The sequence below is a fragment of the Perognathus longimembris genome, chromosome 1 (genome assembly GCF_023159225.1).
Source record: "Perognathus longimembris pacificus isolate PPM17 chromosome 1, ASM2315922v1, whole genome shotgun sequence".
In the NCBI taxonomy this organism is placed as follows: Eukaryota; Metazoa; Chordata; class Mammalia; order Rodentia; family Heteromyidae; genus Perognathus; species Perognathus longimembris.
The window spans coordinates 143985120-144003773 of record NC_063161.1 but is presented as its reverse complement, the minus strand read 5'-3'; the positions used below and the strand labels follow the sequence as shown (position 1 = coordinate 144003773).

General features: G+C 42.0%; 1 long non-coding RNA gene across 1 annotated transcript in view; it reads left to right on the top strand.

The window, feature by feature from the left end:
- Positions 1-648: 648 nt before the first annotated feature.
- LOC125346625 overlaps positions 649-18654 on the top strand; it is a 115339-nt gene continuing 97333 nt past the window's right edge. The window contains exons 1-2 of the long non-coding RNA XR_007209983.1: positions 649-975; positions 1322-1378. This is a non-coding gene — a long non-coding RNA (uncharacterized LOC125346625). The remainder of the gene's footprint in view (positions 976-1321; positions 1379-18654) is intronic.

Below are 18654 nucleotides of genomic sequence, written 5' to 3'. Positions count from 1 at the left end.
GGGGGGGGGCAGGGCGTCTCGCCACCACACGCTGACCGAGGCTATCCGTGGACCTCGCCCCCTCAGTCAATTCCTTCTGGCAAGAGGATATGTGTTGAGGGAAATAGGGGACAAACAGAGAGGCAGATAGGCCCAGGACCTCTACACGGATGGAGGTAAAGCTTAGCCCAGCACTTACCTTCTTCATTCGGACCAGCTAAATATTATTTTTATATGTCTGGCCAAGGGCAGATGAGATTTTTGCTACCATAAAGCATGTTCCAGTCTATTTTCTTTGTGCATAAACTGGCAAAACTCTAGGCTTGGAGCTTCGTCTACAGACATGACCTTGCACAAGACTTTGATTACCAGATTGTTTCAAGTTGAACTCTAAAGGTCTCAGATTTAAACTATCAATTTGACTTTAAATATAGCAGTTTGGATTCTGTTGTGAGTTCTATATCCAATGTTAAATCTGGGTTCAAGGGGTGACTCTTTAGCATATTCACTATTTTTCTTGAGAATGTGTTTTCTTGGTGTTGTTTTTCTTTTCTTTTCTTTTTTTTTGGTCTTACAGGGTTTAGAACTCAAGGCTCTGTGCTTGTTAGGCAGGCACTCCACTACTTGAGCTACATTTCCCAACCTAAGAATGTTTTATGATAGCTGTGAGGTAACTAAATAAATCTAAAAGGGATGAATTGCCAAGTTTCAAAGGGCAGAAACAACCCTGGCTTAATGACAGGGAATGAATGATTATTTCTTGGAAGGGGAGGAGAGAAGGTAGAAACTTGGAGTTTGAAACTGGACTCAAGAAGTATATAAAGACCAAGAAGCTTTGAAGTTGAACCACTGTCAGGAAAGGACTCTGCACTTGTGGGAGAGACAATTTAATACACTACAAAGATGAAGCTGCTGCTCTTATGTCTGGGGCTGACCCTGGTCTATGCCTACCATGAAAGAGAAATGGATGTTGTGGAGAACTTTGATCCATCAAAGGTAGAGTCATGCAGTAGCTCAACCTCTGACTTTGCTGGGGAAAAGGGAAGCTTTGGGTAAATCTGAAGCCAGGTCAGTCCTCTGAGGGCTCAGAAATTCTTTAACATTCGACAAAAGGGGGTTCCAAACATTCAACTAAGAGCAGTTGTGCCATATTGAATTGTGACAATGCCTGGGTCAACCACTGTTGCTGGAGAGACAGTACAAAGGGGCCTAGGTGCTGTGCCAATGGACCCCAGACCTAATGCCAACTGCAAATCCTAAGTCCTGGACCATGAGCTAAAGTCAAGGAGAAAAGTGTCCATGTGATGTTGCTTCTCTCTCTCAGTTGTCTTATGTATTGCAGATTACAGGGACATGGATTACCATTTTCTTGGCCTCTGACCAAAAGGAAATGACAGATGTAAATAGTGATATGAGAGTTTTTGGAAAATACATTGATGTCTTGAAGAACTCTTCCCTGTTGCTTCAATTCCATACCAGGTAAGTGTGGCCTCTTTTTGTTGGTAAAGCGTAAATAGACACCTGAATTTTGGCCTTGACCTCTACAGACACAAATACAGGCACACACATGTACATACAATCACAAGGACACACATGGACACAGGCGGTGGTGTATCCAAAGCAGAGTCCTGCCTCTGACATAGACCAGCACTTGATGGGACTAGGGCTCTGCAGGAATCAAGAGTTGATTATAGGAATAAATTTTTTAAGAATGGGAGAAGGAATGGATAGTCACTGTTGAATCACAGCAGTGTGCAATTATAGCTTAAGTTAAGAGCATGGAATGTGCAATGTGAATCTCTTAGTAGTAGTTGACCAAAGAGATGCACCCCTTCCCACATTGAATTTCTGGTGGAAAGGGGTATAAAAATGATTCCACCTGATGAGATTTGAGAGGACCAAGACAGGTAACATCTGTAAAGCCAGCAATGGTGAAAACTCAGCTAATGAGCTAGGGAAATGGCTCTGGTATAATATCAGTGGGAAATAGAAACAAAAAAAATGTTTTCCTTATTCTTGAAGTATCACGTTGAGGGCTGAGAATATGACTTAGTGGTAGAGGGCTTGCCTCGCATGATGAAGCCCTGGGTTCGATTCCTCAGAATTACATAAACAGAAAAAGTTGGAAGTGGCTCTTTGGCTCAGCTGGTAGAGTGCTAGCCTTGAGCAAAAAGAAGCCAGAGACAGTGCTCAGGCCCTGAGTCTATGCCCCAGCACTGGCTAAAAAGTATAAATTGAAGCTGAGGTTCAAGTAGTAGCTAATCTTGAGTAAGTATGCTCCCTGTTTGTGCTCAGGCCCTGAGTCAAGATTGAAGACTAACATGAGAGAAAGGGGGTGGGGAGAGCAAAACAGAGAGACAAAGACAGAGATAAACACAAGCAATGTAAATAAAATCTGTTTGGTAACTGTAAAATGTGTTCATAATGGAAGTGGAATTAGAAATTCATGTTATAGTTGGAGTATAGGCTGGGAAGGCAGCTTCAGCCATGTCTCTGAGCATCACCTCATTCTGTTTCACAGAATAAATGGGCAGTGTGCTGAAGTCTCTTTGGCTTGTAATAAAACAGAAGAGAATGGTGTATATACTATTAATTGTAAGTAAACAGAAATCTTTCTAAATTATATTGTTATTTGCAAGGGATTTATTAAGCTGTACTCTCTTTAGGACCTTGATCAGTTGTTATCATTTATTTTCCTAATATGGAGCCCATTCTATTTCCCACATTCTGAATTTGGGGAGGATGTGGGCAAAAGCCAATGCCTGGCACTTAACCCAATCACTTCACTCCTGATGGCCATTGTCACCGCATGCTACACAGTATGCAGCCCCAGGTATGCGCTGCCAGTGTCCTCACAGAGCCCACAGAGGCGTGTCACCCACAGAAATGCTGAAGGAAGGGGACAGGTCTCACTGAGGGCGATGGGGGGGAAGTTGCTGTTGGGGAGAAATACTCTGCTCACTTTATAAATTTCTTTATGAAGCCCAAGGAAATATCAAGAAAAGGCATTAGATGTTTTCATCCTATTTCTTTTAGCATATGCATTTGTTTTGGTGTGTGGTTAGTAAATATATTCCATTACTTTATGTATTTCAGAAATTCTGAGCTCTGTTCTGCTTTCTCTACAGATGATGGATTCAATGTATTTAGTGTAGCTGATGTGAAATATGAAGTACATAATCCAGCTTAAATAAGAATGTTTAGTAAACATAGCCATTACAATTCATTTGTTGATGTAGAAATGGCTGAGGAGTGGCATGTATCAGGAAACCTTACTTCAGAGAAATGCATAGAAACTCTTTTGGCTATCTCCAGACCAAGATGGCAGTATGAGCTCATTTTGAAACCAACGTACTCTGTTCCACTCCAAATATTCTGTAGTGAAGGTGCAAAATAATAATACTTAAAGGCAAAGAGGAAATATCTGTACTTCCTATTCTAAATAAAGAAAGGAAATGCCAGGTAGAAATAATCAGAGTAAACAACAGAGTGACAGTATCTTCTGGGAAATGGGGACAGATCTCAGTCCATCATACAAGGCTGGGACACGTGTCACAAAGGTAAGGCAGGAGGGCAGGCTGAAGATGCACACTTGTGAGGCAGAATGACTTTGAGGACAGCACCCCTTCTTATGTGGGTGTCACAGAGAGAAGCTGACTGTCTATGGCTGCACCACGGCCTCTGTTCCCTACTTGGAAAGCAAAGATGGCCCTTGATTCATTGAGATAAGCTGACTTTCACATTTAGGTTTCTATATTTCTATAAACTGTCCTGGTGTGCATGGCTCAGCTACATTTTTCTGCTGTACATTATCTCCTAAAAGAATCAACACATGGAAGGTCACTCTGAGATGATGAAAACAAAAGCATTTTCATTTTGTAGACATTTCTCCTCATTGCAAATTAGAATGACAGCTATTTCTTCACCAATTACAGATTTATCTTTGTCTCTGTACCCTATTAGAGATTTATTGTACTAGCTATTCATTTTCCTTTGCTATCTGATGACAGTCTCTGACAACACCTGGAATTTCCTTGGGATTTCCTGAAATCTTATAGCAGGTTCTTGCTATTACTGTTTCTGAGATGTCCACCCAGGCCTGGAAAGTGTTCTTTCCAGCTGCAATAGTAAACCCAGTGCCTTGACTACAGGTTGTGTCCTTGCTGTCCTTTGGTGGATGTATCAATACCATTTAGGGTGAGGCACAGGATTGGCCCATGGAAGGAGGGAAGTGATAGTGGAAATCACAAAGCAAATACTTTTTTTTTTTTTTTTTGGCAGAGTTTGTGCTTGAAGTGTGTCCTTAAGTTTCTTTTGCTCAAGCTGAGTGCTGTACCACTTGAGCTATAGTTTCACTTCTGGCCTTTTATTGGAGTATCATGGAATTTCCTGCCTGGGCTGGCTTTGAACCATGATCCTCAGATCTCAACCTCCTGGGTACCTAGTATTATAGGCATGAGCCACCAGTGCCCGGCTTAAGACTTGGTTCTGATGCTGTGTTCCGATAGTGCCAGAAGAATGACTGGCTTCAAAGATATTTAGCCTGAGAAAATGGAAGGTTGAAACTTCCACTTCATCCAATCTGTTAGAAGAGCAGATTTAATGGGGAGGGATACATATGTCAGTTTTGAATTAGTTTAGTTACACAGTTATAAAAAGAGACCCAGAGTGGAGTGCTATTCGAACATAAAGAAGAGTGAAATGCTGTCATTTTCAGTAAAATGGCTGGAACTGGAGATAGTCATGTTGAAGAAGCCAAGCTCAGAAAGATACATATTATTTTTTTCTAATATATGAAATCTAGAGCTAAAAATAGTAGTAATACGACCCATTTTAAAATGGGAAACTCTTGGAGGAGACCTTGAGTGGGAGAAGGGGGGGAAATGCTTGAAGTACATCGTGTGTACTGTTTGAAGCCCACTAAAAGCTCTAAAGAAAGAAACTATGAGTGGGTAGGGGCTAAGAGAGAGGGTAAATTTGATCCAACTACATTATATGCAAAGATTACAATATAACCCCATTGTACAATTAATATAGACAAAAAATTGAGAGACACTAAACCACAGGTATGCAGAGACAGAGGATACATGGAAACAGAGAGAAAGAGAGACTCAACTCTAAGTCAGTATGACTTGAAGAGATGGCTTATTGTACTTATCTGGAATATAGTTCTTTCCATGCACTATAGCTGACTTGTAAATGGTAAAGTTAAAAAAGACCATCGTGAACTGGGAGAGAGTGAGGGAACAGGTGATATTGTCAAAAGTGACCCCTCTGTACATAACCTTTAGGATAACAATTCAAACAATTTTTTTAAAAGACCATGCAGGAAGAAGGGTTGTCCATCTCCTATAGTCTGGCCTCTGGCTCTGGAACATTCTTCATTATTGACCCGACTACTACCCACTTCCTGACTGCACAGGTCTAGAAAGATTACTTTGAGAATTAAAGAATAATAGAATTTGTTATATGACAGGGCTGAATTTTTTTTGGCAACATAATTACTTCACTTACTAGATTTCTGGTGTATTTGCCTCAAGACTTCTCTTCTGGCATATATATACACTTTTCCAAAATGTTATCTACACAGATTTAAGCCTGGAAACAAAGGTAATTTCTAGATTTCTTTAGATGATCATTATAATATCAATAAATTTTTTTTAAATAAAAAGAAATAAGGAATGAATTACACCATTTGGTGGTGTGCCCTATGTAGTAGAGCAGCCCCCTCTTTCTTCCCCACCTCCCTCCTTTTTCCTCCATTACTATTTAACTTTTTGAGATAGAATCTTGATCTTAGCTTATGCAGGCCTGGAACTCATCATGTAACTCATGCTGGCCTCAACTCTTGATTTTTGTGTCTCAGCATTGTGAGTGCTAGGATTATAGACATGTACCATCATTCCAGCACTGTTATTCTCTTAACTCAGGCATTTCCCTCCTATTTTCTAGAAAGTAGCATTCTTTCTTTCCTTCTTGTAAGAAAAAAGAGCTAGGTGCAGGTGGTTCATACCTGTAATCCTAGCTACTCAGGACGCTAGGATCTGAAGATCAAGGTTCAAAGCCAGCCAGGGCAGAAAAGTCCCCTGAGATTCTTTTTTTTTTTTTTTTTTTTTTTTTGGCCAGTCCTGGGGCTTGGACTCTGGGCCTGAGCACTGCCCCTGGCTTCTTTTTGCTCAAGGCTAGCACTCTGCCACTTGAGCCACAGCGCCATTTCTGGCCATTTTTTGTATATGTGGTGCTAGGGGAATCGAACCCAGGGCCTCATGCATATGAGGCAGGCACTCTTGCCACTAGGCCATATCCCCAGCCCTCCCCTGAGATTCTTATGTCCAAATAATCACTTAAACATTGGAAGTGGCAGTGTGACTCAAAATTGCCTTTAGTGAAAGAGCTCAGGACTATGCCTAGGGCTTGAGTTCAAGTGCTTTGACTGACAAAAAAAGGAATAATTAAAACACAATTATAATATTGCAGTTCTATCAAGTCTAAATAATGAGAATATGTTAAAATATCCGTTTGAGGAAAGCATATGGAAGATTTCATGATTCTCAAGTCATTATGAAGAATAAGTACCTTCAATAATAAGAAATTGTTAAGTACTGTTGGCTGACTCCTATAATTTTAGCTACTCAGGAGCCTGAGCTATGAGGATGTGGTTCAAGCTAGCCCAGGAAGGAAAGTCTGTGAGATTCTTATATCCAAATAACCACCCAGAAAAGCGACAAGTAGTGCTGTGGCTCTAGTGGTAAAGTACTAGCCTTGAGCAAAAAAGTTCAGGGACAGTGCCAAGGCCCTGAATTCAAGCCCTAAGACCAGCACTAAACAAACACACACACACAGAATTGATTCCACATTTGGTACTATATTATCCATCTAATGAATATTTAGATTAAGATCCAAAATGATAATTGTTTCTGAGTAATTTTATTAATGTCTCAGAAGAAGATTTAAGAATATTTAAAGAAATAAAAAGAATCCAATAGGGCTGGGAATATGGCCTACTGGCAAAGTGCTTGTCTTGGATACATGAAGCCCTGGGTTCGATTCCTCTGCACCACATATATAGGAAAGGCCAGAAATGGTGCTGTGGCCCAAGTGGCAGAGTGCTAACCTTGAGCAAAGAGATTCCAGGGACAGTGCTCAGGCCCTTAGGCAACGCCCCAGGACTGGTAACAAAAACAAAAACAAAATAAAAAAACAACAAAAAAGAATCCAATAATAATGTCTGGCATTTAATTTTTTAAATTTTCTGGTGCACAGTCAGGCAAGCTAGCTGAAGCCTATAGCCCTAGGTATTTGGAGTCAAAGATGAGGGAATCACAATTCAAGGACTGGCTGGCTTGGGAGTTTATGACACTTTACCTCAACCATGGCTACGTGTGATGGCACCCACCTACCCATGGGAGAAATACAATGGCTGGGTTCAGTGGCATGTTCCTGTCATCTCCAACACCTGTGGAAACACAATCCACATGCATACATAGGGGATGGGGGTTGCTCCGCTCTTTAATATGCTTCCGTTAATTTTTTATGCCCCACAATAGATGAACGGATCCAAAAAAATGTAGTTCCTATACACAATGGAATTTTAGAGAGCCATTAGAAAGAATAAAATACTGTCATTTGCAGGGAAACAGCTGGAACTAGAAGAAATCATGTTAATTGTGGTAAGGCAAGCTCAAAGAGAGAAACAATGCATGTTTTCTTTGCTATGTGGAAATTAGTTTTAAAAATGCACTCAGGGGCTGGGGATATAGCCTAGTGGCAAGAGTGCCTGCCTCGGATACACGAGGCCCTAGGTTCGATTCCCCAGCACCACATATACAGAAAACGGCCAGAAGCGGCGCTGTGGCTCAAGTGGCAGAGTGTTAGCCTTGAGCGGGAAGAAGCCAGGGACAGTGCTCAGGCCCTGAGTCCAAGGCCCAGGACTGGCCAAAAAAAAAAAAAATGCACTCAGATATGACAAATCATACAGGATTCCAGATGCTCACACATAGTGAGACCAAAAGAGGATACACTTAGGAGAGAAATACCAAGGCACAAAGCTCAAGTGCCTCTTCATATTTATGTAAAATAACATACATATTGAACTGCTGTCTTTACCTTATGTATGACATTTTGACATGTATATCTTTGGGAGGGTTGGGGGAAGGTCACAGAACTCAAGGAAAAAAGTGGAAAAACAGCAGCAGTGGAGCTCACTGGACATCGGGTGAAAGTAAAGTATCAGCTCATAGGTGGGGATGGGAGTGAGGGACTGGGAGAGAAACTGGCAACAGAAGACACTGTTTGAAAGGAAATGTACTCATTACATGATTTATGTAATTGTAATCCCAGTAGGTCACCCTTATAATTACAAAACAGTAAGTTAATGTAATGGGATGGGGGGGGAGGAAACCCCCCATCCCTCCAAGAGTCCACCACTTAGAGACAGTCTCAACTAAAGAGATGGATTTATTGGGGAAGTTCCAGGTGGACTGGTCCCAGGTTTCAGAAAAACATGACACAAAACAGGACAGGGATACAGAGACTTACTTCCTGAAGATTTCCAAGTACCAACAAACCAATTCATCTCCAATGGAGAGCTGAATTGGGACTGCAGGGGACAAAGGAAACATAGGTCGTGAGCATGGAGACATGTGGCATGACGTGATGGTGCCTGAGCTGGCCTGCTCCTAAATAGGGTCAGGTCAGGGGCTGGGTCACAGGAAGCTCCCAGTCCCAAGCATTTGACAGACAGGTTCAGTAACCTATAGGACATGTGCCTGCCCCTGTCTTCTGGTATTCAGGGACTCCCATTACCTGGGGATGGGGCTTCCTTTCCTGTAGGAATACAGGCACGCCCATCAAGAATTGGCCCTGGATTTGGCAGGGGTGGGGTGAGGGGTAGAGGTTGGGGTGCTATTGTTTACAGGGAGGGGGAATAATTCTGGCCTCCTGAGCAGACAAGGCTTCTTTAAATGAGGAGTGGACTGTATCTATTTTTTCTTCCATTTCTTTCTTGACTTCCTGACGATCCTTCGCGAATTCCATTCTAAATTCCTGGAATTGTTTTCTAAATTGTTCCTGAGGTTTTTGGTCATTTCTGCTATGTTAGCCTCCAGAGTTTTTTTTTTTGTTTGTTTGTTTGTTTTTTTGGTCTCCACCTCTTCTTTGGTCGTACTGTTTTCCGGAGCTGGCAAGTTGGTTTGAACTTTCTTAAAATTTGTAGTATTTCTTTGTGATTTATGCTTCTGGGTTGAAGAAGTTATAGATTCTTGATAACCTCCTGCACTTCCTTTCAGTGGCCTGTAGGTGGTGGCGTTGGCTTGGCTTTGTGGTGGTTCCCACTGGTCTGCCAGTGGGGCTTGTTTGTATTGGGGGTGCTGCCTTTAATGCCTGGCTCTGAAAAGGCTGTGGACTCAGCAGTGTGGAGCGCCTGGGGCCTGGTTTACCTGGTTGAGAGCCGCTTGCCTTGGAGGAGTTTCCTCCCTACTGGGTGGGGAGACCTTCTCCTTGGCGGAGCTGGCTGTGGAATTCAGCTCTGTTTGCTGGTAGGAATTGGGCATCCTCTGTGATGGGACTGTTTATCTCTCTCAGGAACTGTTTACTTTCCCGTCTGATTGTTCCATACCTCCGGTAGCTGCTCGCTACTTTCTGCTTGATTTTAGAAATTCCAGCGGCTGGAGAGTTGCAGCCACAGGGTCAGCAAGGGGGGTGGGGTGGGGCACCTCTGGCTGAGTTTACCTGAGCCTGTCAGCCTCAGCCCGGAAATGATCCTCTCAGTCTGGGTCAGGGGGGTAGGGGAGAGATGGTCTGCTGGGCGGAGCTGGCTCTCACTGTTCAGTTGGTCTTGCCCTTTTCAAAGATGGCCCATTCGACATCCCCTTTCCGCTGGCCCACTTTAGTTCCAGTCTGGTCTGACCAGGTCTATTCCAGAGTCAAAGATAGTGTTTTGCTATGGCGGGGGGGGGGGGGGCTAGCTTCCAGAAGCTGCTCTGTGGGTGCCAGTGAGAATGTCTTTGATGGGAAACTCATGCTTTCTCTGTGATTTCAGCCCATCTGTGCACAGCCTGCAATCTGCGTGTGTCTGCTGCCATCTGGAGGATTTCTTCCTGGTTGCTGCTGTATGCTTTAGGTGCTCGGAGTGCAGGGCACTGTGTAGGCACCAGTGCCTGTGTGGTGGTGGGAGGCCGCCTGGTGCTCAAATTAGGCTAGCAAAGTTCATTTTTCCTTTCTGGCCAGAATCTCTGTACTGTTATAACTTACTTGGGCTGTCTTTCTAGGAGTAAAAGTTTCTCTGGAGTAGTAAAACTGGGATGTCAGAGAGAGCTTTGCTAGGGCTCTGCTGCTCCTCTGCCATCTTCCTGGAAGTCTTTCTGTGCTCCTTCTTGAAACTTTCATTAACCCATGAATGAAAAGCTGGGGGTGGGGGTGGGGGTTGTAGTAAAAGCACCCAAAGAAGAGAGATGCGAAAGAAAAGGGAGATGATTACAGAGCAGGATTACTGTGACCTTCGAAGTTGATAAGTGGATATAGTAGGGCTGAGTTAGTCAAGCAGAGAAAGTTGAAAGTACAATGTCCACCATGGAAAGAAACGCCAAGTATGAGGAGATCCTCAGGACAAGTGGCCACATCCAGACAGAGGGAGGCCTGGAACATCTTGTACACAGGGATAAAACTTTACCTTACCACCAACCTCTGCAGAGATCACAGACAGAAGACAGTCCAGAATTGCCTGAGTGGGAGCAGGAGACACAGTGCAGAGTCTCAAGGTCCTGCATGGATTTTTGAAAGAGAATATACAGGATTTCATAATAGGTAGGAGTGTAATATGAGAACAAGAGGGGAAAAGATCAACACCTTACGTCTCTGGCCAAAGCAACAGGAAACACACACAGACACACACACAGATACACACAGTGTACATTCATTGAGAAGAAACTGTGAAGACTTGTAGGTCTGGGTAATGATCAAGAGTTTCCAGTTAGCTATTAGATTTGAAATGACTATTGGACAGGTAAATGACAATGCTAGGCTATTACTTTTATTAGAGTGTCAAACAAGTATCTTTGAGAAAAGGGTGCAGGACACAGCCCTCACAAGATGGACTGGACTGCGATTGGGATTTCCCATGCAAAACATATCTGTTTCTCTTATTTCTATTGCCTTGGGTCTAACTGATTTTTGCATGAAGACACCAAGCAGTCAGCCACTAGGGTTAATATAGCCAGCATGAAATAAGACCAAATCCATTTCCTCTATGCACTAAGCAGATTAGACCAGTCTTTAATACTGATATCATCTATGATATATGATACTATGATATCAGAGTTCCACCTGAACAAACATCAGAAGCCATCATGTCTACCTTAGAAAGCCAAGTGACTTTGTCTTGAAGCTTCTGAATTAAGGCATAGCATTACCCCACATGGAGCAGCAGATAATGCACAGCTGGTACCTTGGTTCATAAGGAAGAGGTCTAGGGGGTTTTCTGCCTTATGATTCTAGTGGTAAATCAAGGCTGATCTGGGTGCCTTTCAGACCCTAGACAATGTTTCCCTAAACACTGCCAAGTCTCTTAAGATTGTCATGAGGACTGCAAGTCACTGTGAACTACAAAATAGATGGGCTAATGCAGTTTCCACACACAAAATATAACTGCAGAGAACACAGCACCCAGTGAACAGAAGACAGATCTGAGCAAGTTCCACTTGGCCACTGGCTGTATTTAGGGTAGCTGAGTGGGACTGGGAGGAAGGTGTAGTTTCCCTAGGAGAATTACAGCTTCTTTCCCATGCAGAGCCACTGAGTGCCACTGAGGCAGGGCAGTCTCAATCTTGAATATATTATGTATATCTAAAGTACGTAAAAGCATTGATTTTCTTGCAATATCCTACAAAGTCTTTGTCCTTTCTCTTCCACCACGTAAGGTGCTGGTGGCCCAAGCTTGTAATCCTAGCCACTCAGCAGCCTGCCATCTGAGGATCACAGTTTCAAAGACAGCTCAGGAAGGAACATCTGTGAAACTCTAATCTCCAAGTTATCACAGAAAAAGCCTGGCATTGTGATTCAAGTGGTCGAACATAAGCTTTGAGCAGAAGGGGCTCAGAGGAAGCCCCCAGGCCCAGAATTCAAACACCAGGATAGGCAAGAAGGAAGGAAAGAAAGAAAGAAAGAAAGAAAGAAAGAAAGAAAGAAAGAAAGAAAGAAAGAAAGAAAGAAAGAAAGAAAGGAAGGAAGGAAGGAAGAAAGAGAGAGAGAGAAAGAGAGAGAGAACGAGAGAAAGTGAGAACGAGAGAAAGTGAGAAAGAGAGAGAGAAAGAAAGGAAGAAAGGAAGGAAGGAAGGAAGGAAGGAAGAAAGAAAGAAAGAAAGAAAGAAAGAAAGAAAGAAAGAAAGAAAGAAAGACCACCTTTCAAGAACTATAGAGATGCTGAGATCTGACCCTCCATGAAAGCTAACCATTGAGCCTGCTCTAGTTCCATGGATGCTGGGCAGAAGACATGATGAGACCCCTGGTGAGAGATAAAAGATGGTTGGTCACTGCCTGGCCAGCAGCCTGGGTTTCCCATTTGCATGGGGGGCAGAGGTCCTCAACTCCAAGGCCTAGGGAAGCAATGTCAGCAGACTTAGTCAGGTGCTGTTGGGTCATCCTGCGTCACCTGAAGAACCCCAATCTGAGGAAACCCCAATCATTTAAGGAAGCTACTAGCAAATGCCTGACTTGTGCGGCCTCACTTCGATGGGCCCATAGACCCTTTTGAGCCTTGGCCTAAGCCCATTAGGTTTGGAGCCAAGCGCCCCTGCCCCGGAACACGTGGCGAACAGGCAAGGTGGGGAACGACCTCCACCATATTGTCACTCTCCACTACCAGAAGTTCTCCACCATCTTGTACAAACATACAGAAAGCCATGAAGGCCTATAACCTGCCAGAGGAGGCAGAAACTCAAATTGGGCAGGAGCTAAAACTTAAGGCTACACCTGAACAATCTCCTGTCAGTTTTGTTAAAGAAAAATTATCATCTAATAAGCCTTCGGCCTCTACATATGTTACTTTAGAAAATGACGTTAATTTAGGCAGCTCAGCAGCATAGTCGGGGCACTAACGATATTCTTGAGATCTGCCAGGGTCCTTCAGGAAGGTGAAAGTGAAAAACAAAAGATTGCCGCCACGGGCCCGCTTTTACCTTTCTTCTGATTCCTATGGTTCTGTTTCTCTCTCTTGCTATTTCCTTACAACCAGGCACCAGCAGGGGAGCCGGCACTCCCCATTTCTGTCCATCTGCTTGGATTTTTCTTCTACCTCTCAAGAGAATTTTTACTGCAATTGCATTTTTATTTTTTTGTAATTTATTTATTAATTAAACAAAATTTTTTTGAAAAGGTGTTGTGCAAAAAGGGTACAGTTATATAGTAGGGCAGTGTGTACATTTCTTTTGATATCTTACACCCTGTTTTTCTTTCCCTTCCCTAGGTCAGGTAGACATATATACAATACACAATGTACCAAGAACATATACAGTAGCCACATGGTCTACACCAAAGAAAATTCACCTAGGGCTTTAAGTGTAATGTCGACATCAGACAATATGTTGACAATAGTCTTATATGAACATACATACATAGCTTTTGAGCTATTGTATTCCACTGAGAGGTCAATTTTTGACCTTTATATGTTGAGTAATTGTTTGGTTTTAGTTACATACTGTTGGGTCGCTGACCCAATCCTGTGGGAAATACCATTTGACAAGAAGTTTTTGGTTTCACAGACCTGGTCTCTACTGTCTCCCCATCACCCCATCTTAACAGTCATATATCAGGGAGATCATGCCCCTTTGTTTACTGTGTTCTAGGCTTGTCTTGCTCAACATTATTTGTTCAAGTTCTGACCATTTCCCTGCGGATAACAATATTTCACTGTTCCTAATCGCTATGTAGTATTCCATTGTGTATAGGTACCATATTTTTTGGTTCCATTCATCTGTGGAGGGGCATCTGGGTTGATTCCATATTTTGGCTATTGTGAATTGTGCAGCCATATACATGGAAGTGCAAATGTCTTTTTGATATCCTGGGACCTGCTGTTCAGGATAGATGCCTAGGAGTGGTATGGCTGGGTCATAGGGTAGGTCTATATTAAGCTTTTTGAGAAACCTCCATACTGTTCTCCAAAGTGGTTTACTAATTTGCACTCCCACCAACACCCCCAACACCCCCTCCAGCATTTGTTGTTGCCTGAGTTCAAGTATAGGCCATTCTAACTGGAGTGAGGTGGTATCTCAGGGTTGTTTTTATTTGCATTTCCTTTACTACCAGGGATGTTGAACATTTCCTCATATGTTTCTTTGCCATTTTTATCTCTTCTCTTGTAAAGTCTCTCTTTAGCTCCTTTGCCCATTTCCTAATTGGTTTACTGGGCTTGGAGGGGCTTAGTTTTTTGAGTTCTCTGTAGATGACAGATATTAGACCTTTGTCTGTTGTTGTGCTGGTAAAGATCCTTTCCCATATGGTTGTCTGTCTTTCTATTTTGGTGGCTATGTCCTTAGCTGTGCAGAAACTTTTTAATTTGTAGTAGTCCCATTTGTCAAGTCTCTCCCCTATTTGTTGTGCCCCTGGGACTCTATTTGGGAAGTTCCTTCCTGTGCCTGTAAGTTCTAGCGTCTTTCCTACTCTGTCCTTCAGTAGTTTCAAGGATTCAGGTCTGATACTGAGGTCCTTGATCCATTTTGAGTTGATCTTGGTGCATGGTGATAGGCTTGGGTCTACTTTGAGTTTTCTGCATATGGCTGCCCAGTTCTCCCAGCACCAGTAGTTGAAGAGGCTATGTTTATTCCATTGTATGTCTTTAGCTCCTTCGTTGAATATCAGCTGACTGTAAGAGTGCAGTTTTATTTCTGGATCTTCAATTCTAATCCATTGGTCTTTGGGTCTGTTTTTATACCAATACCAGGCTGTTTTTGTTATGATGGCTCTATAGTAGAGCTTGAAGTCTGGTATTGTGATACCTCCTGCACTGCTTTTTTTGCCTAGAATTGCCTTGGCTATTCTAGGTCTTTTGCTGTTCCATATGAATTTATGGATTGCTTTCTCTATTTCAGTGAAGAATGTGGCTGGGAACTTGATGGGGATTGCATTGAATTTGTCTAATATTTTGAGCAATATGGCCATTTTCAGTATATTGATTCTGCTTACCCATGAGCATGGGAGGTCTTTCCATCTCCTTGTGTCTTCTTTGATTTCCCTTATTAGATTTTTATAGTTCTCGTTAAATAGGTCCATCACGTCCTTGGTTAGGTTGATCCCTAGGTACTTTATTATTATTTTTGGCTACTGTAAATGGAATTGTTTCCATAATTTCCTTTTCTGCCTGTACATTGCTGGTGTACAGAAAAGCTGTTGACTTTTGTGGATTGATTTTGTATCCTGCTACTGTGCCAAAATGGTTTATTAGGTGTAGGAGTTTGGGGACTGAGTTTTTTGGGTCCTTCAGATATAAGTCTGCGAATAGGGATAGCTTGATTTCTTCCTTGCCGATGTGGATCCCTTTGATGTCCTCCTCTTGCCTTATTGCTATGGCTAGGGATTCCAGCACTATGTTGAAAAGAAGTGGGGAGAGTGGGCATCCTTGTCTTGTTCCTGAGTTTAGGGGGAATGATTTTAGTTTCTCTCCATTTAGTACGATGTTAGCAGTTGGTCTGTTGTATATGGCTTTTATTGTTTTAAAGAATGTTCCATCTATTCCTGTTCTCTCCAGAGCTTTTAATAAGTATGGATGTTGTATTTTGTCAAAGGCTTTTTGGGTATCGACTGAGATAACAATGTGATTCTTGATTTTAGTTCTGTTTATGTGGTGAATTACATTGATTGATTTACAGATGTTGAACCATCCTTGTGACTGTGGGATGAATCCTACTTGGTCATGATGTATAATTTTCTTGATCAGTTTCTGGATCCTGTTAGCTAATATTTTATTGAGGAGCTTTGCGTCTGTGTTCATTAGTGATATTGGTCTGTAGTTCTCTTTTTTTGTTGGGTCTTTGCCTGGTTTGGGAATGAGTATGATATTAGCTTCATAGAATGAGTTTGTCATTTCTCCCTCTATTTCGCAGAAGAGTTTGAGGAGTATTGGTATTAGCTCATCACTAAAAGTTTTATAGAATTAGTTGGTGAACCCATCGGGCCTGGGCTTTTCTTTGTTGGGAGGTTCTTGATTACCCCCTGTATCTCACTGTAAGTTATTGGTTTATTTAGTTGATTTATTTCTTCTTGGTTCAGTTTGGGCAGTTTATAATTCTCTAAGAATTGATCCATTTCTGTAAAATTTTCATACTTTAGTGAGTAAAGGTACTGGAGATAGTTCCTCCTGATTGTTTAAATATCCTATGTATTTGTTTTAATTTTTCCAGTGGAGTCCCTGATCATACAGGTATTAGTCTCTTCTCTTTTTTTTTTTTTTGTAAGTCTTGCAAGGGGTCTGTCAATTTTATTTATTTTTTCAAAGAACCATCTTTTACTTTTATTTATTTGTTGAATGGTCTTTCTATTCTCAACCAGATTTATCTCTTCTTTAATCTTTGTGATCTCTCTCCTCTTACTTGTTTTAGATTCAATTTTTTCTTGTTTCTCCAGTGGTTTTAGTTTCATTGTGAGGTTATTCACCTGCTCTGTTTCCATTCTTTTAATGTGAGTGCTGAGAGCGATGATATTGCCCCTCAGTACTGCTTTAGCTGTGTCCCGTAGGTTTCTTTGTGATGTATTTTCATTGTCATTGTGGCTTATGAATTCGTTAATTTCATCTTTAATTTTGTATGTGGCCCAGGTGTTGAATAACAGTGTGGGGTTTAGCCTCCAAGAGTGTGTATAGCCTCTGTGGTAACAGTTGTTATTGAGGGTTACCTTTATTCCACTGTGGTAAGATATAATACGTGGGATGACATCAATACTTTTGTATTTGCTGAGGTTCTTTGTGTGGGCTATGATATAGTATATTTTGGAGTATGATCCCTGGGCTGCTGAGAAGAAGGTGTATTGGGTCTCTGTAGGGTAGAAGATTCTGTATAGATCTGTCAGATCCATTTGGGATATGGTGTTACTTAGGTCCTCAGCTCCCTTGCTAATCCTCTGGGTGTTGGATCTGTCTCTTGGAGAGAGTGGGGTATTAAAGTGACCCACTACAATTGTGTTTGGGTCTATCTTGTTCTGTAGTTCTGTGAGAATTTGCTTGACATCATATGTAGGGCCTCTTTTGTTCGGTGAGTATACATTTATCACTGTGATGTCTTGATTCTAGATTTTTCCTTATATTAAAACGTAGTGATCTTCTTTGTCTTTTTGAGTTGATTTTAATGAGAAGTCCAGCTTGTCTGGACTCCTGCCGTTTTGGTAGGTGCATTTGCTTGGAAAGATCTTGCTCCATCCTTTCATTCGGAGCCTGTTTTTGTCCCTTGCTGTAAGGTGGGTCTCTTGTAGACAACAGATGGCAACTTTTTGTTTGCGGATCCATTCTGCCAGTCTGCTCCTCTTTATTGAAGTGTTTATACCATTTATATTCAAAGAGATCAAGGATAAGAGTGTTTTTTCTCCTTCCATTTTCTTGTTAGGCTGTTTTTCCTCTTTTTTTTTTCTTGTCTTTAGTGAGCTGCTCTTTCCGTTGCGCTCTGGCTATTGTAGTTTCTTTCTGTTTCTGTCTGTGTGTCCTGTATGATTTCCGTTGGGTGGGATTCCCCTCTTAGAATTCGCTTTAGGTCTGGTTTTTTATTCACATACTCCTTTAGATCCTCTTTGCTATGGAAAGATCTGGTTTTCCCTTTGAATATGAACTCCAGCTTCGCTGGATATTTTATTCTAGGTTGGCAGTTATTGGCTTGTAGGACTTGGATGGTGTTCTTCCATTCTCTTCGCGTGTGGTAGGTTTGTGTGGAGAGGTCTGCTGTTATTCGGATCCTCTTCCCATTGTAATAAATTTCTTTCTTCGCTTTGGCTGCATTCAAAATTTGCTCTTTATTCTTGATATCTGAAGTCTTGATTATTATGTGCCTGGGCGTGGCTTTTCTAGGGTCCGGTCTGCCAGGTGTCCTATAGGCTTCAGTTACCTGGATGAGGTCCCTTGTGAGACTGGGGAAGTTTTCTGCAATCACTTTATTGAAAATATGTTGAAGCCCTCTGCTCTGGTATTCGGCTCCTCTTCTATTCCAATTATGCGAAGATTATATCTCTTGTCTTTGTCCACTAGTTCCTGGATTATTCTGCCCTGGAGCTTTAGCATTTCTTGGAGTGTGGTAATTTTCTGGTTCTTGTCGGCTGCATCATCATCCGAGAGAGATTCTGGCTTCAATACGGTCAATTCTTTGTGCTGTGGATTCAAGTGCGGAGTTTATGGATGTCAGAGAGCTATTTATGGTTGCCAGATCATCTCTGATCGTGGAAATTTCTTCCTTTAAAGAGTTATATTTTAAATCTATTTTTTCATGCATTTCACTTTTCAAAATGTGAAGGTCTTCTTTAACGGAGGTTTGCACTGTATCCATTTTTGCTTCCATTTCTTTCTTGGCTTTCTGGATGTCCTTCGAGACTTCCACTCTAAACTCCTGGAATTGTTTTCTGATTTCGTTTCTGAGGCTTTCCATCATTTCTGCTATCATATCCTCAGTTATTTATTTATTTTTTTTGGCCAGTCCTGGGCCTTGGACT